Source organism: Hordeum vulgare, chromosome 4H, assembly GCF_904849725.1.
Source record: "Hordeum vulgare subsp. vulgare chromosome 4H, MorexV3_pseudomolecules_assembly, whole genome shotgun sequence".
Lineage (NCBI taxonomy): Eukaryota > Viridiplantae > Streptophyta > Magnoliopsida > Poales > Poaceae > Hordeum > Hordeum vulgare.
The window spans coordinates 404,574,951-404,589,859 of NC_058521.1; the positions used below are offsets into that span (position 1 = coordinate 404,574,951).

Genomic DNA, 14,909 nt, shown 5'->3' on the forward strand with positions numbered 1-14,909 from the left:
TACCATTCGGATCACTGTCAAGCTTGCATCTTGTTGGCACGGTAAACATGACCGTCTTGACATCCTCTAGCTCAAACCTCTTGAGCATGTCTTGAGTGTACTTGGCTTGTTTGATGAAGGTCCCTTCTAAGCCTTGTTTAATCTCGAACCCGAGGAAGAAGTTCAACTAACTCATCATAGACATCTCAAATTTCTCGGTCATTAGTGCAGCAAATTCTTCATTGAATGATTCGTTAGGGGAACCAAAAATGATATCATCAACATATAGTTCGCATATGAACAAATCCCCTTTGACCTTCTTGGTAAAAAGAGTGGGATCTATCTTCCCAATTTCAAACCCACGATCTTGTAACAACTCACTAAGGTACTCATACCATGCACGTGGGGCTTGTTGAAGGCCATAGAGTGCCTTATTAAGTTTGTACACATGATTGGGGAGCTTGGGATGTTCGAACCCCGGGGGTTGTATGACATAGACCAACTCATTTAAAGGACCATTAAGAAAAGCACTTTTTACATCCATTTGTTGTAATTTCAAAATATGATGAGAAGAAAATGCAAGCAGCATGCGAATAGATTCTAGACGAGCAACAGTGGCAAAGGATTCACCGTAGTCGATACGCTCGACTTGGGAGTAGCCTTGAGCCACCAATCTTGCCTTGTTTCAAACCACAATCCCATTGGCATCTTGCTTTTTTTTGAAGATCCATTTGGTCCCGATGACATTATGTTCCTCCTTTGGTCTTGGCACTAAATTCCAGACTTGATTACACTCGAAGTTGTTGAGCTCTTCATGAATGGCCTTAAGCCAATCCTCATCATCGAGCGCTTCCTGTACCTGCTGAGGTTCACAATACGAAACAAACGCGTGATGCTCACAATAATTCCAAATTTGTTGACGAGTGGATACTCCCCTTTTCAAACTACCAAGCACATTCTTCATAAGATGTGACTTGACTCTCAGCTTGTTTGCAATCTTGGCTGTGCGACGCTCCAAGAGTTCTGCATTTGATAACTGGGGAGCAGCGACTTGATTACTTTTCTTGGCCTTATGTTTTGATCCTCCCTTGGCACCAGTAGCCCTCTTAGGTGTTGCAGAAGGAAATTGAGATACAGCATGCTAATCAACTTGATTTTCGACTTGAGGAGGCTCACTGGTCTGTCCTTGATCTTGTGGTTGCTCTTGATCTTGATCTTGTGCCTCTATTTGGTCTGGATCTTGTAGTTGCACTTGATCTTGATCTTGAGAAGATTCGGAACCTTGTGTAAGCACTTGGACATCATGGGGCATATTACCATCTTTGAGCAATTGATCTTGTCCTTGAACTTTTTCAACTGGTTGAGGGTTTTTTCTTTGTTCATCGGAAGCGTGTGGGGCTTGTGAGGATGATGGCTCCACTTGATTAGAGCATTGCCCTTCTCCTTCAGCCACAAGGGGTTCCTCAATGAGAGTATTTGACCAATCCCCATTCTTCTTATGGCTTGGGGAGGAATTTCATCACCTACATCACAGAGACCACTTTGCTCCACTTGGGAGCCATTATTTTCATTGAACTCCACGTTACACATTTCCTCAATGAGCCCCATGGACTTGTTGAGGACACGGTAAGCATGAGAGTTTGTAGCATAACCAACAAAGATGCCCTCTTGAGCTCTAGACTCAAATTTAGCTAAGCGTGCACCTTTCTTGAGAATGAAACACTTACACCCAAATACCCGGAAGTACTTGAGATTGGGTTTGTTTCCGGTGAGAATCTCATATGGGGTATTGTTCAAGCCTACGAGGATATAGAGCCGATTACATGCATGACATGCTGTGTTGATGGCTTCGTCCCAAAAGTTATATGGAGAATGAAACACTTCCGCCATCATTGTTCTTGCCGCGTCCATCAACGTCCGGTTCTTCCTTTCTGCCACACCATTTTGTTGAGGGGTGTATGGTGCTGAATATTGATGTTTTATTCCCTCATCACCTAGAAACTCATCCAAGGTGTAGTTCTTGAAATCGGTGTCGTTGTCACTTCTAATCATCAAAATCTTTGATTCATGTTGACGTTGAGCTTCATTAGCAAAGTTGATGACAGTTTGTTGAGTCTCACTCTTCCTCTTGAAGAAATATACCCAGGTGTATCTTGAGTAGTCATCAACAATCACCAAGCAGTACTTTCTGCCCCCAAGACTATCAAATGATGGAGGACCAAAGAGATCCATATGAAGGAGCTCCAACGGCTCTTAGTGTAAATGAGAGTCGTTGGACGATGAGCAGTTTCATGAATCTTCCCTTCAATGTAGGCACTGCAAGTACGATCTCTGGCAAAACTCACATTTGTTAGTCCACAAATATGGTCCCCTTTGAGGAGACTTTGCAAAGATCTCATATTGACATGATCTAGTCGGCGATGCCAAAGCCAGCCCACATCAACTTTAGCCATTAGACAAGTCGGAGTCTTGGTGGGTCGCTTTGAAAAGTTCACCACATAGAGACCATTTTTGACATATCCAACATAGGCTACTTTAAGAGTCTTGCTCCACAAAATGACCATGCTATCAAGATTAAAGAATGTGGAAAAGCCCATAATTGCAAGTTGACGAACCGAAAGTAAATTGTAAGCAAGGGACTCAACAAGCATGACCTTCTCAATAGATAACTCTTGAGAGATGACCACCTTACCAAATCCCAATACCTTTGACAATGATGCATCGGTGAATTGGACATGGGTGGGCATAGATGGGGAAGGATGCACATCCACCACTAAGTCCTTGCTTCTGGTCATATGATTTGTTGCTCCATTATCGAGCAACCATGACACCCCACCGGAAGCAAACTCCTGCAATAGATCAAGGCTTGGTTTTAGGTACCCATTTTTGAATGGGTCCTTTAATGTTAGAGACAAGGGTCTTAGGAACCCAAATAGCCCATTCAATGGACTCATAGTAAGAACCAACAAATCCTGCATAAACATGCCCATCACCCGCCCGACATAAAACATAGGATGGATTGAGTTTGTCGGCTGTGTTGGTAGGAGTGGTTTGGCCCTTCTTGACGCTACCATTCTCCACCTTGTTCCTGTGCTCCTCCTGAGTCCCTTCGCCCTATTTGACAAAGATGTCCATGAGGGTAGGGGATCGTTTGTTCCTGTTCTTCCTTTTTCTTTTCGACTTGGATGTAAGTCCAAGTCCCTCCTTTCCTACAACACCCTTTTGATTGCTCAAGAGGCCATTCAGGTTCTTCTCGCCTAGGATGCATGACACAAGTCCCTTCTCAAGTTGATCCTTCAACTTGGCATTTTCCTCCACAAGATGTGCATGCTCACAACAAGGGTTAGTTGTAGAAGCATTATCAATTATAACGAAAGAAGGACAAGTAGAGATCTCCTTGGTAAGCTTTGCTTGGAGTTAATCATGAGACTCTTTCTCGGAGAAATGAGCACCTTTCAAGACCTTGTGAGCCTTGTCAAGTGTGTCAAACTCCACTTTGAGTCTGTCATGGCCAACCCCAAGTGTAGCCTTTTCAGACTTAAGCAGATGAGTAAGAACAATAGTTTGATCTAGTTCCTTTTGCAATTTAGGCAGTCATCGTTGTATGACTCCTCAAGAGCCTAACGAAGAGTACGCTCCTTTTCTAGTGCAATAGATAATTCAGCAATCTTATCGGCATAGTCACGACTATGTCCTTGCAGCTCGGAGATAGTCTCCTCATGAGACTCGATAAGGTCATTAGCCTCACCCAGTTGTTCCAAAAGAGCAACAATGTGCTTCTTGGGTTCTCCTTTGATTGTACAGAGAAATTTGTCAAGACCATGCTCATTAATTTCCACAACATCACTATCCTCAACACAATTCAACAATGAAGGAGCAATAGTGATGTTGGTCTTAATGTTGGGTGTTACCTGATCGATACCTTTGGCCATGAGGCACTTGGCGATGTGTTTATTGTTGGGGGCGTTGAAGAGAGACATATTCTTGCAAGAAGAGGTGGCAATGGCGACAGTCGCAGTTGCCACCATATTGTCGTTGTCATCATCATCGGAGGGGTACTCTTCAAGTGCCACCATACCCTTTGGGTGGGGTTTCTTGACAAAGTTGTTCTTGTTTGGGAATGACTTGGTTTTGTCTTTGCGAATGAGCTTGCTCCCATTGTCTTCCCTCTTCTCATAGGGACACTCTTCCACGAAGTGACTCACATTACCGCAGTTTTAGCATGCCCTCACACGTTGCTTGGATTTAAACCCACTTGAGTTGTTCTTGGAGAAGTTGGGTCTTGAGTACCTCTTGTTGCCCCAGAATTGCCTTGACGCAAGAGCCATGTGCTCGTGATAAGCATACTTAGTGTCTTCAGGGCAGCTCTCCTCTTCCTCATCCTCTTCTTCTTCTTCAGAAGCAGCCTTTGCCTTTAAATCAACGTTGGGTGAAGCTGTCTTTGACCGAACGCGAGGAAGTGCATTGTCAGCGGTCTCGTTCATGATTGACATAGCAATGAATTCATCCAACACCTCACTGGAAGACAAGGATTGGAAATCTGGTCGTTGGCAAATGACTGATGACATGGCTTTGTTGAATGGCATGATGGCCTTGAGAAACTTGCGCTTGATCCATGTCTCATCGACATCCTTGCTCCCATGATCCTTGAGAGCAACAGAAATAGCAGTCACCCTTCGATAGAGATCACGAGAGTCCTCATCTTCCTTCATCACAAACTCATTGGCCTTATCAAGCACCACTTCATTGTTGGACCGTTGAATGCTTGAGCTTCCCTTGTACAGTACCATAATGTGCTCCCAACAGTCCTTAGCCAGAGTGAAGGGGCGCAAGTGAGGATGATCTTCACGAGGTATTGCGTTCTGGAGAATAGACAATGCAGAGTGATTATATTGATTGTCCGCTTCTTCACTTGGAGTGAGGTTGCTTGGGTCATAAGGATAGTAGCCTTGCTCGATGATTCTCCATAAATTTTTTGAGCTATGATTCAAATGAGACTTAATAGAAAACACCGAGTTAGCAAAATCACCCTTAACAAGCTTAGGAGGAGGACCAACAAGGTTAAGGCGCGGTGTAGGAACTGGTCCTCCATTGACCATGGGAGGTGGAACTGAGACGTAGGTTCCAGTCCCATTATTTTCGAAAGGGGAAGAAGGTCGCATACCTTTAGCGGCTTACCCAGACGAATTGGCCTCCGAATCAGTGTTGGCGGATTTAACCACTAACGCCGGTTTGGGAGAACTTTTAATTCCCTCAATTAACTCTTTAAGCATGGTCTTGACTTCGTTCGTCAAGGACGTCTTGAGGTGGGCCATAGCCGCATTCAAGTCGTCCCTTGTGACCGAAGTCAAGGCCATGGCCTCGGGTTGCCCATGGGGTCCTCCCTCATCATCCTCCATACTCTTCGGGTGGTGAAACCCTTAAAAAAGAGACGTCGCTCTAATACCAATTGAAAGGATCGATATGGTTGACTAGAGGGGGGTGAATAGGCAACAACCACTTTTTAATAATTCTTAACAAGTTAGGGTTAGCAACATAGAGGTTCTCTAAAATGACAACTAGGTGATGAACCTATATGATGCTACCAACTATAAACGCTAAGGCAAGTAAGAAATAGTCTACAACAAAAACATACACAATGTAAAGATTAGAGATAACCGCAAGTGGAACCAATGAAGATGAGGATGTGTTACCGAAGTTCATTCCCTTTGACAGGAAGTATGTCCCCATTGGAGCGGTGTGGAGGCACAACGCTCCCCAATAAGCCACTAGGGCCACCGTATTCTCCTCACACCCTCACACAATGCAAGGTGCCGTGATTCCAATATAGGTGCTCTTGAAGGCGGCAACCGAACCTTTACAAACAAGGATGGGGCAAACTCCACACACAGTTTGGAGGCTCCCAACAAGACCATGGAGCTTCACCACAATGGAATGTGGCTCCGAGGTGACCTCAACTGTCTAGGGTGCCTAGACACCCAGGAGTAACAAGATCCGCAAGGGATTAGAGGCCGGAATCAATTTTCTCTTGGTGGAAGTGTAGATCTAGGCCTTCTCAACCAATCGCTAGGAAATCAACAAGTTTGATTGGCTAGGGAGAGAGATCGGGCACTTTTGAGCTTAGGGAGCAACAATGGAGCTTGGGAGGGTCAAAGGTAGGGTTCTTGAGCAAGAAGAACCCTTTATATAGTGGGGGGGGAATCCAACTGTTTTCCCACTCACAAGGATGACGGTACTAAAGTCCATGAGCGATACTACCGCTGACCAGGGGTGGTCCTACCGTTGGGCCAGCGGTACTACCGCCAGCTCTAGCGGTACTACCGCTAGGGCTAGCGGTACTACCACCAGCTCTAGCAGTACTACCGCTAGGGCCAGCGGTACTACCGCTAGGTCCAGCGGTACTACCGCTAGGGGACCTTTTGCAAGAGGAGAAAGATCGGAGAGGGGAAAAGCTCCAAAGTGGCAGGGGAAAGGGGATGGAGCAAAAGTGTGTGCGTGCAAGATTGATTCCACCCAAACCTTCTCAATACGGGTCCCCTCTTAATAGTACGACGTTCCTACGACTCAAAAACCACCAAAGAGAATCATAGAAGACATCGTGCTTCTATTCCACGGAGGGTGCCGAATCATCTTGTGCCTTTGTCATGTATTATGTGAAATGCTCAATGCACACGATTAGTCCATTAAGGTATTGTCATCAATCACCACAATTACTTAGGCATAAATATGCCCTAACACAAAGCAATAAAAAGCAACGGAGAACATGCATGAGTAACTAAGGAACATAATATAGAAGAATAATCAAATATATAACTCATAACAATCCGAACATAATCTCATTATCCATCGGATCCCAACAAACCGAGCATAGCAAAAGCAACAGAAGTACATAGATGCCTTGATCATGTAGGGAGCTCACAAGGACTAACAATTGAAGCACAAGATTGGAGAGAAGACATCACATAGCTACTGGTCATGGACTCATGTCCAAGGAGGACTACTCACGGCACGTCCGGAAAGCATCCATGGCGGTGGAGAAGCTCCCGGAGGTCAATCCTCCCTCCGACAGGGTGCCGGGAAGAGGTCTCCTAACGCTCCCGATCTTGGAAGCGTTGCGGTGGCGGAACGATGCAGAAATTCGTGATTCCAGAAAGTCTGTGAGGGTTTCTTTCAAGACTCTAAATATAGGCCAAAGGAGGGCACCGGAGGAGGTGGGACCCACCGAGGCGACCTCCTGGTGCGGCCTAGATCCTGGCCGCGCCAGCAGGCCACCTGGGAGGCACGTGGCCATCCTTCGGTGATCTGAAGCTTCTGTTTCGCTGATTTTTTATATATTTTTTCTGGATTTTTTCGGGCATCGGAAAATTGGGTAAAAGCCCCTGCAAAATAGACATCAGCAGACAGAAACTCGCACTGGGTGCACTGAGTTAGTAGGTTAGTCCAAATATGTGTAAAATGATATAAAAGTGTAGAAAAACATATAACAATGTCATCCAAAAGATCATGGAACAAGGAGAAATTATAGATACGTTTGGGACGTATCAGTCGTCCATCCTCCGTCGCCTCCCCGCGAACAAGTGCAAGCGTTAGCAGCCCTCCATCGGTCCTCCTTTGCTACCCCAAAAATATAGGAGAGCCCCTGCCGCCACTGCCCGCCGATCCACTGCCCCATAGAAGGATGTGTGCACGAGGCAGCGCCTCTGCCCGCTGGTCTACCTCTGTTGCCACACGGAAAGACGTGAGTGCGTGCCAACGGCGTCCTCCTATGCTGACATCGGACGCCGACAACCTGATCTGAGAGCATAGAAGTCGCGGTGCCCTGGTGGTCCGCTCCCTAGACCTACATGATTCCTCCTCCTGGTCCTAGCAGTTCCTCGATGTTGACATCCGTTTCTTCCAAGGTTCGTATTGGTTACTCTCATATAAGCATGTGGATCAACCTGGTGGTGCCGAATCCGATGCACCGGATAGGGAGACGCCTCTTCGTGAATGCTTGGATAGCGATGCACCACAAGAGACAAAGTATTATAACCTGTACCACGAGTTTGACATGAAGATGTTGCACCAGGTCAGGGATGACTAGTTGTAGGTGTTCTCGACAAGGTTCAACGTGGCCTTCGGCAAATTTAACGGCCTAGGCAATGTGTGCTTCCTACATGGCATCTAGACGCAGAATGGGAGGGTATGATATTTTCTGATGAAGACTTGATGTTGGCTTGTGTGTGAATGAATTAATTAACATGGCATCGTGCCTTAGTTTTGTTTCGTGTATTTCAGCTTTGTGTAGTGAAGAAGTTTTTCGAGGGATCCATCGGGGATAGGATGGCTCGGCTTAAAGATGGAAGTCTTGTAAGTGCATCTAGTGCCCCTTAGTGATTTTCGTGGTTTGAAGACTTATAGGTTAAGAGACTGATATGTTTGTGAGTGTACACAGGCTCTATAAGTCGCTGAGGAGTTTGAGTTATTCGATGAATATCGACCCCTAAAAATAAATGTGTTTGGGTGAAGACTTTAGTCATTCCTCGAGGGCTTTGATCCCAAAGAAATCGTGAAGAAGTTGATACTCCTCATGAAGATATTGAAGATGAGGAATTCAGTGTGTCCTGAAGAAAACACTCTAAAGACTTTGAAGCATAAAGATTTACTCTTTCTGTTTCATTCTCTTCACTCTTGAGTCATAGGAACACCGTACTGTTAAAGGGGGTCGAGGTAAAACTACAGAACGAATTTCCTCATGATACTCAACCCAAGCCTAAATCTACCAAATCCTCAAAGTTAGGAATATGAGAGACATGAGGACTTTCACAGTTGAAAGTTCCGACCGTTGCCGCGTCACGCGCCACCTGACACAGATCTTTTCCACCCAATGGTCATATTATTAAAGGGATTTATGTCAAATCATGTCGGGATGCTCCCAGGCTATAAATAGCCGCCCCCACAACCACTAGCTGGTTGGCTGCTCCGAGAGAAACTGACACCAGTTATTTAGAGCAACCCAAATTCCTCAAAGTCGTCGAGCGGAAGTCATCAAGTGAGGAAATACCCCAAACACCAAACCCGAACCAAAACCCAAGTGATTGAGCATCACTGAAGAAGTTATTCCTGTGTGAAACCGCCACTTGTTACCTTTGAGGAATGTGCATCCTCTATGCGTCTAGGCGTCATGGTCTAGAGCATCCAGCAGTCAATTGTGGACCGTCGGATGACCGAGTTTGTGAGGGTTTGGAAGTATGCCCGCAAGACTTACCACGAGTGTTAGGCGAGGATTGTGTGTCCTTAGCTCAAGGAGAATATGGTAGGGACTGTGTGTCCCGGGACTGTGTGTCCTTTGGTTTCAATACCAACCGTTCCGAACCAGACGTACAACTATCACAGCAGTTGGAACTGGGTCATCAACAACTGTCTTCATTAAGCTACGGGTTCTATTTCTTCAACTCTTTCATTTCCTCAATTGTATGCCGAAGACTTTCATCTGAACTATTTGAAGAATTTGTTTCAATACTTTCTCTGAATTTCCTCAACCTCAAATTCTTCACCTGAGTTAATCTTCACCTGCTTATCATGTACTTGTGACCCGTGCAAACCGAATATCTGAAATCTCGTTGAGTACTTTGTTGTAGATGTTTTCGCGCCCCTAATTTGCTTCCACTTCCGCTGCACTCAGTTCATGACGAAGGACTTTCCTCACTAGGAATTTCCTCAGTGAAGAAATAGTAAAAATCTCCTGTTCAACACCCTGCCCTCTAGTCGATATAAGACACTTTCAATTGGTCTCAGAGCGAGGTACTCCCTTGTTCTGTGTGATTTTGGTTTAACCGCCTGGAGTATTAGTTATGTCGACTGCAGGTATGATCAAGGTTACTGGAGGATGTCCTATCTTCAAAGGAAAGGACTTCCACAACTAGAAGACCAAGATGCAAATGCATCTTCAGGAAATTGAAAATGATCTATGGTATATTGCGGAAAATGGCATTCCCTCACTGCTACTATCTATGTCGCTGATGTGAAGAAGTTCAAGCAACTTGACTCGCAAGCGAAGAATATCATATGTGGTCATCTCAGCAAAGGTCAGTATGGCAGAGTGAGTGCTTTGGGCACAGCTAAGCTTATCTGGGATAGGGTGTCCAAAGTCAACGAGGGAGTCTCAACACAGTGTGGCTCTCGTGTCGATGTTCTCATGACACCGCGAGTGAAGAACCAGAACCCCAGGAAAATCTTTAGGTGCATCTAGTGCCCCTTAGTGATTTTGGTGGTTTGAAGACTTATGGGTTAAGTATCTAATGTGTTTGTGAGTGTACACAGGATCTATAAGTCATTGAGGAATTTTGAGATATTTGAAGAATATCGACCCCTAAAAATATATGTCTTCAGTTGAAGAAATTGGTCTGAAGCTGAAGAAATGAATCGCGAGGAATCTGCGATGAAATTGATATTCCTCATGAAGATACTGATATTGAGAAGTCCGATGTGTCTTGAAGAAAATCACTCTGAAGAATTTTAAGCATGAATATTTACACTTTCTGTTTTATTTTCTTCTTATTTGAGTAATAGGAACACCGTACTGTTAAAGGGGGTCGAAGTTACACTTTGGAATGAATTTCCTCATGATGCTCAACCCAAGCCTAATCCTACCAAAATCCTGAAGTGAGGAATACAAGTGACATGAGGACTCTCACAGTTGAGGGTTCCGACCGTTTCGATAGCTACGCCAAGTCATTGGTCTTATCCACTCCAACATTCATATTATTTAAGGGCATTAGTGTCAAATCATGTCGGGATGCTCCCATGCTATAAATAGCCACACCCACAACCACTAGCTGGTTGGCTTCTCCATTAGAAACTGACACTTGTCATAAGAGCAACCCAATTCCTCAGAGTCTTCGAGAGTAATTCATCAGTGAGGAAATACCCCATACACCGAAACCACAAACCAAACCTAGTGATTGAGCATCACTCAAGAAGTTGTTCCTGTGTGGGACTGAAGACTTTTACCTTTGAGGACTGTGCATCCTCCAGACGGTTAGGCGTCATGGTCTAGAGCTTTCCAGCAGTCAATTGTGGATCGCCGGGTGACCAAGTTTGTGAGGGTTTGGAAGTCTCCCGTGAAGACTTACCACGAGTGTTGGGCGAGGACTGTGTGTCCTTACCTCAAGGAGAATACGGTAGGGACCGTGTGTCCCGAGACTGTGTGTCCTTTGGTTTCAATACCAAGCCACTCCAAACCAGATGTACGACTTTCACAGCAGTTGGAACTGGGTCATCAACGACTGTCTTCACTAAGAAACGGGTTCTAATTCCTCAACTCCTTATTTTCCTCATATTATGTGTTGATGACTTTCACTGCGACTGTTTGAAGAATTTCCTGAAGACTTTCTCTGAATTTCCTCAACCCCAAATTCTTCACGTCAGTTAATCCTCATCTGTATTCTACGTGCCTGCTCACAGTGCAATCTGTTTTCACATTCTTCACTCTAAAAAACTACTGTTGGGAAACTTTGCACTTCTGATCCTTTATTGTTTCCGCTGTAAGTTAGTCATCAGTGAGGAATTTCCTCAAAAGGAATTTCCTTAGTGATGAAATTCTAAAAATCTCCTATTCACCCCCCTCTAGTCGATATAACGCACTTTCAATTGGTATCAGAGCAAGGTACTCCCTTGTTCTGTGTGATTTTGGTTTAACCACCTGGAGTTTTAGTTATGTCGACTGCATGCATGTTTAAGGTGACTGTAGCATGTCCTACCTATGAAGGAAAGAACTTTCCCTTCTGGAAGAACAAAATGCAAATGCATCTACAAGTTATTGATAATGATCTCTGGTATATTGTGGAACATGGCGTCCCCATCATCTCTGCTAGTGTCTCTACTGCTGATGTGAAGAAATTCAAGCAACTCGATTCTCAAGCAAAGGATATCATCTGTGGCCATCTAAGTCCAAGCCCGTTTGGAAGAGTAAGTGCTTTGGGCTCTACAACACTGATCTCGGAGAGATTGTGCAAGGTAAATGAAGGAGTATCAACCCAGCGTGACTCTCGTGTTGATGTTCTTCGCAATCTCTTCAATCGCTTCAAGAGACATGACAATGAAAGCTGCCAAGACACCTTTGATCGCCTCACTGGCATATCAAATGAACTGCAAGCACTAGGAGCTCGAGACATCACTGATCACGAAGTTGTGAAGAAACTGCTGAGATCTTTGGATTCTTCATTGATACTTTAGTTCTGATGATACAAGAAAGACCAGACTACAAGATGCTTGATCCAGCTGATATAGTTGAAAGGCTAAATACTCATGAATTCCAGCTAGAAGAAAAGAGAGATCTATATGGACCAAGCTATTCCAGACCACGTGCACTGAAGGCTAGAGCAATTTCCTCATCTAAAGAAGAAGACACAGATGACAGCATTGGTGACCCTGAAGAATTTGGACAGGAGCTTGCAATGCTCGTGAGGAAATTCCAGATATTTACACGACGTGGCCAGTTCGGCAAACTCTCAAGAAGAGACATGAGGAAATCAGAATCTTCATCTGAGGACTACAAGAAACGAACCTGCCACAAGTGCAAGAAATCAGGTCATTACATTGCTGATTGTCCCCGTTGGGGAAAGGAATCAAAGAATAAGAAATACAAGGATGACAGTTCTGATGACTCGAAGAAGAAGAAGAAATCTTCAAAATCCTCATCTTCAAAGCCCTCATCACACAAGAAGACTAGTTTCAGAAAGGCTCGGGCACTTATTGGCAAGGAAATGGACTTCGAGGCAGAATTAGAGGAATGTGATGAAGAAGAGAGTTCTGATGAAGACTCAGAATCTGGACAGGCTAGGCTTGCACTGGCAACCACTTTCGTCAGCAAGTCAATCTTCAATCTTGAAGAAAATGATTGCACCATCCATACTGATGACTTCGCTCCAACCTATTGCTTCATGGCAAAGGGTTCAAAGGTACCAAATAATGCCTCCTCCTCTGATTCAAGTGACTATGAACCTGATGATTATAAGAAACCCAGTTACAGTAAACTTGCTATCATTGCCACTAAACAACAAACTGCCCTGGAAAAGCTTCAGAAACTTCTAGATAAAAGTGATGATCTGTTGAATGATGAAATGAACCTTACCCAAATCCTCACTGAAGATGTGAAAAGTCTTCAGTCTAGATTTGATAATCTTCAGGATCGTTATGATACACTCCTCACTGATCATGAGAAGCTTTCCTATGAATTTCTTCAAAGGAAGCTTGATCTTGAGAAGCTGAGGATGTCTCATGATGATCTTCGTATGGAAAATGATTCATTACTAGCTCACAGATCAGCGCTGGTCAAGTTGAATTCATTCCTCCATGTCTTAAATGCATTGAACGCGAAACTGCTAATTCCTCACCAGAATCATCAAATGCTACTATTGCTACAAATTCTTCAACTGCACTTTTCGTGTCTATTTCCTCAATTGAGGAAAACACAAATGTTACTGATGAAAATGCATGGTTGAAGGAATTGTACGTGACAGGCATATACAAAAGCCTCAAAGGACATCAAACCCTTTGTGATGTGCTCAAAAAGCAGATCTTGAACAGGAACCCGAGGAAAGAAGGAATTGCCTTTGAGAGGAAATTAAATGCTGATGGATCTTATTGGAAACTGAGCAGTATCCCAAAACCTCATGGGTTGCTGCTACTGGGCCTCCTTTTGATCCATCTAATCTAACTGGCTTTTCATGTGAATTATCCTATTCCTCAGATGAGTCATTTGACTCCAACTGTAAACTGTTCAAAAATCAACCTGGTGAAGTATTTGCTCGGTATGTTGGAACTAACTGCAGGAATGGCCCTCCCCCGAGGAAAATCTGGGTTCCCAAAAGCTGTCTTGAAAATCTTCAGGTGAATGTCCTCATGACACCACCACTGAAGAATCTGAACCCCAGATCAAATTCCTCAGGAGGACCAAAGTCTTCTAGAGGATCAAAATCCTCAACTAGTCAAAACCATGCTCGTACCCGTGCTAATGCGTCTAACATGCAGGGAAACTACAAGGAATATGAATATGAGCGTTACTCCTCAAATCATTATGTTCATAAATCCTCTAACCAGTTCTCTGCATATTCATATGAGTACTTTAATCCCCCTACTGTTAAGAGAAGTGCATTGGCCTCAATGCCACCTTTCTCATATGGTGCTCGAAGGATGATGAATGCTTTGCCACCCCTTCAGATGTGGGTGGTGAAGAAATCGAACTAATCACTTCTGCAGGTCAGGTCTCCAGATGAAAATTATCATTTGAAGAATTTGAGGAGACCTGAAGAAATGCTTGTTAGGATACAAGCTAATGATTGATGAAATAGAAATATTTCACACGTCCTTACATTTCTGTTATGATGAAATTATTGATCTGATGAAATTAGTATCATATTCTTCAAATCTGAAGCATATGAGATGGTAAGCTGTACTAATTCCTCTGCAGGATGACAAACCCAAGAATAGTGAGTGGGTTCTTGATACTGGCTGCACACATCACATGACTGGTGATAAAAGCTTACTGATGAATATGCCACTAACTCCATCACCTCTGAAGCAAATCACATATGCTGACAAACGTAAAAGCAAGGTATTGGGACTTGGCAAACTGGCTATTTCCAAGGATAGGCATATGGACAAAGTGATGCTTGTTGAATCCCTTGGTTTTAACCTCATGTCAGTCTCGATGCTTTGTGATCTTGATATGATTGTTATCTTTGGTAGATATAGATGTGTAGCCATCATGGAATCTGACAGATCCAAAGTCTTCGAAGGTGTAAGAAGAGGGGATTTATACATTGTTGATTTCTCTACAGGTCCTCAACCAGCCACTTGCTTATTAGCAAAAACCTCAGAAGGATGGTTGTAGCACCGAAGACTAGGTCATGCAGGCATGAGGAATTTGCACACGCTCACGAAGAAGA

General features: G+C 44.1%; 1 pseudogene; it reads left to right on the top strand.

Moving 5' to 3' along the window:
• The first annotated feature begins 7,907 nt into the window (after positions 1 to 7,907).
• LOC123450566 overlaps positions 7,908 to 14,909 on the top strand; it is a 44,729-nt pseudogene continuing 37,727 nt past the window's right edge.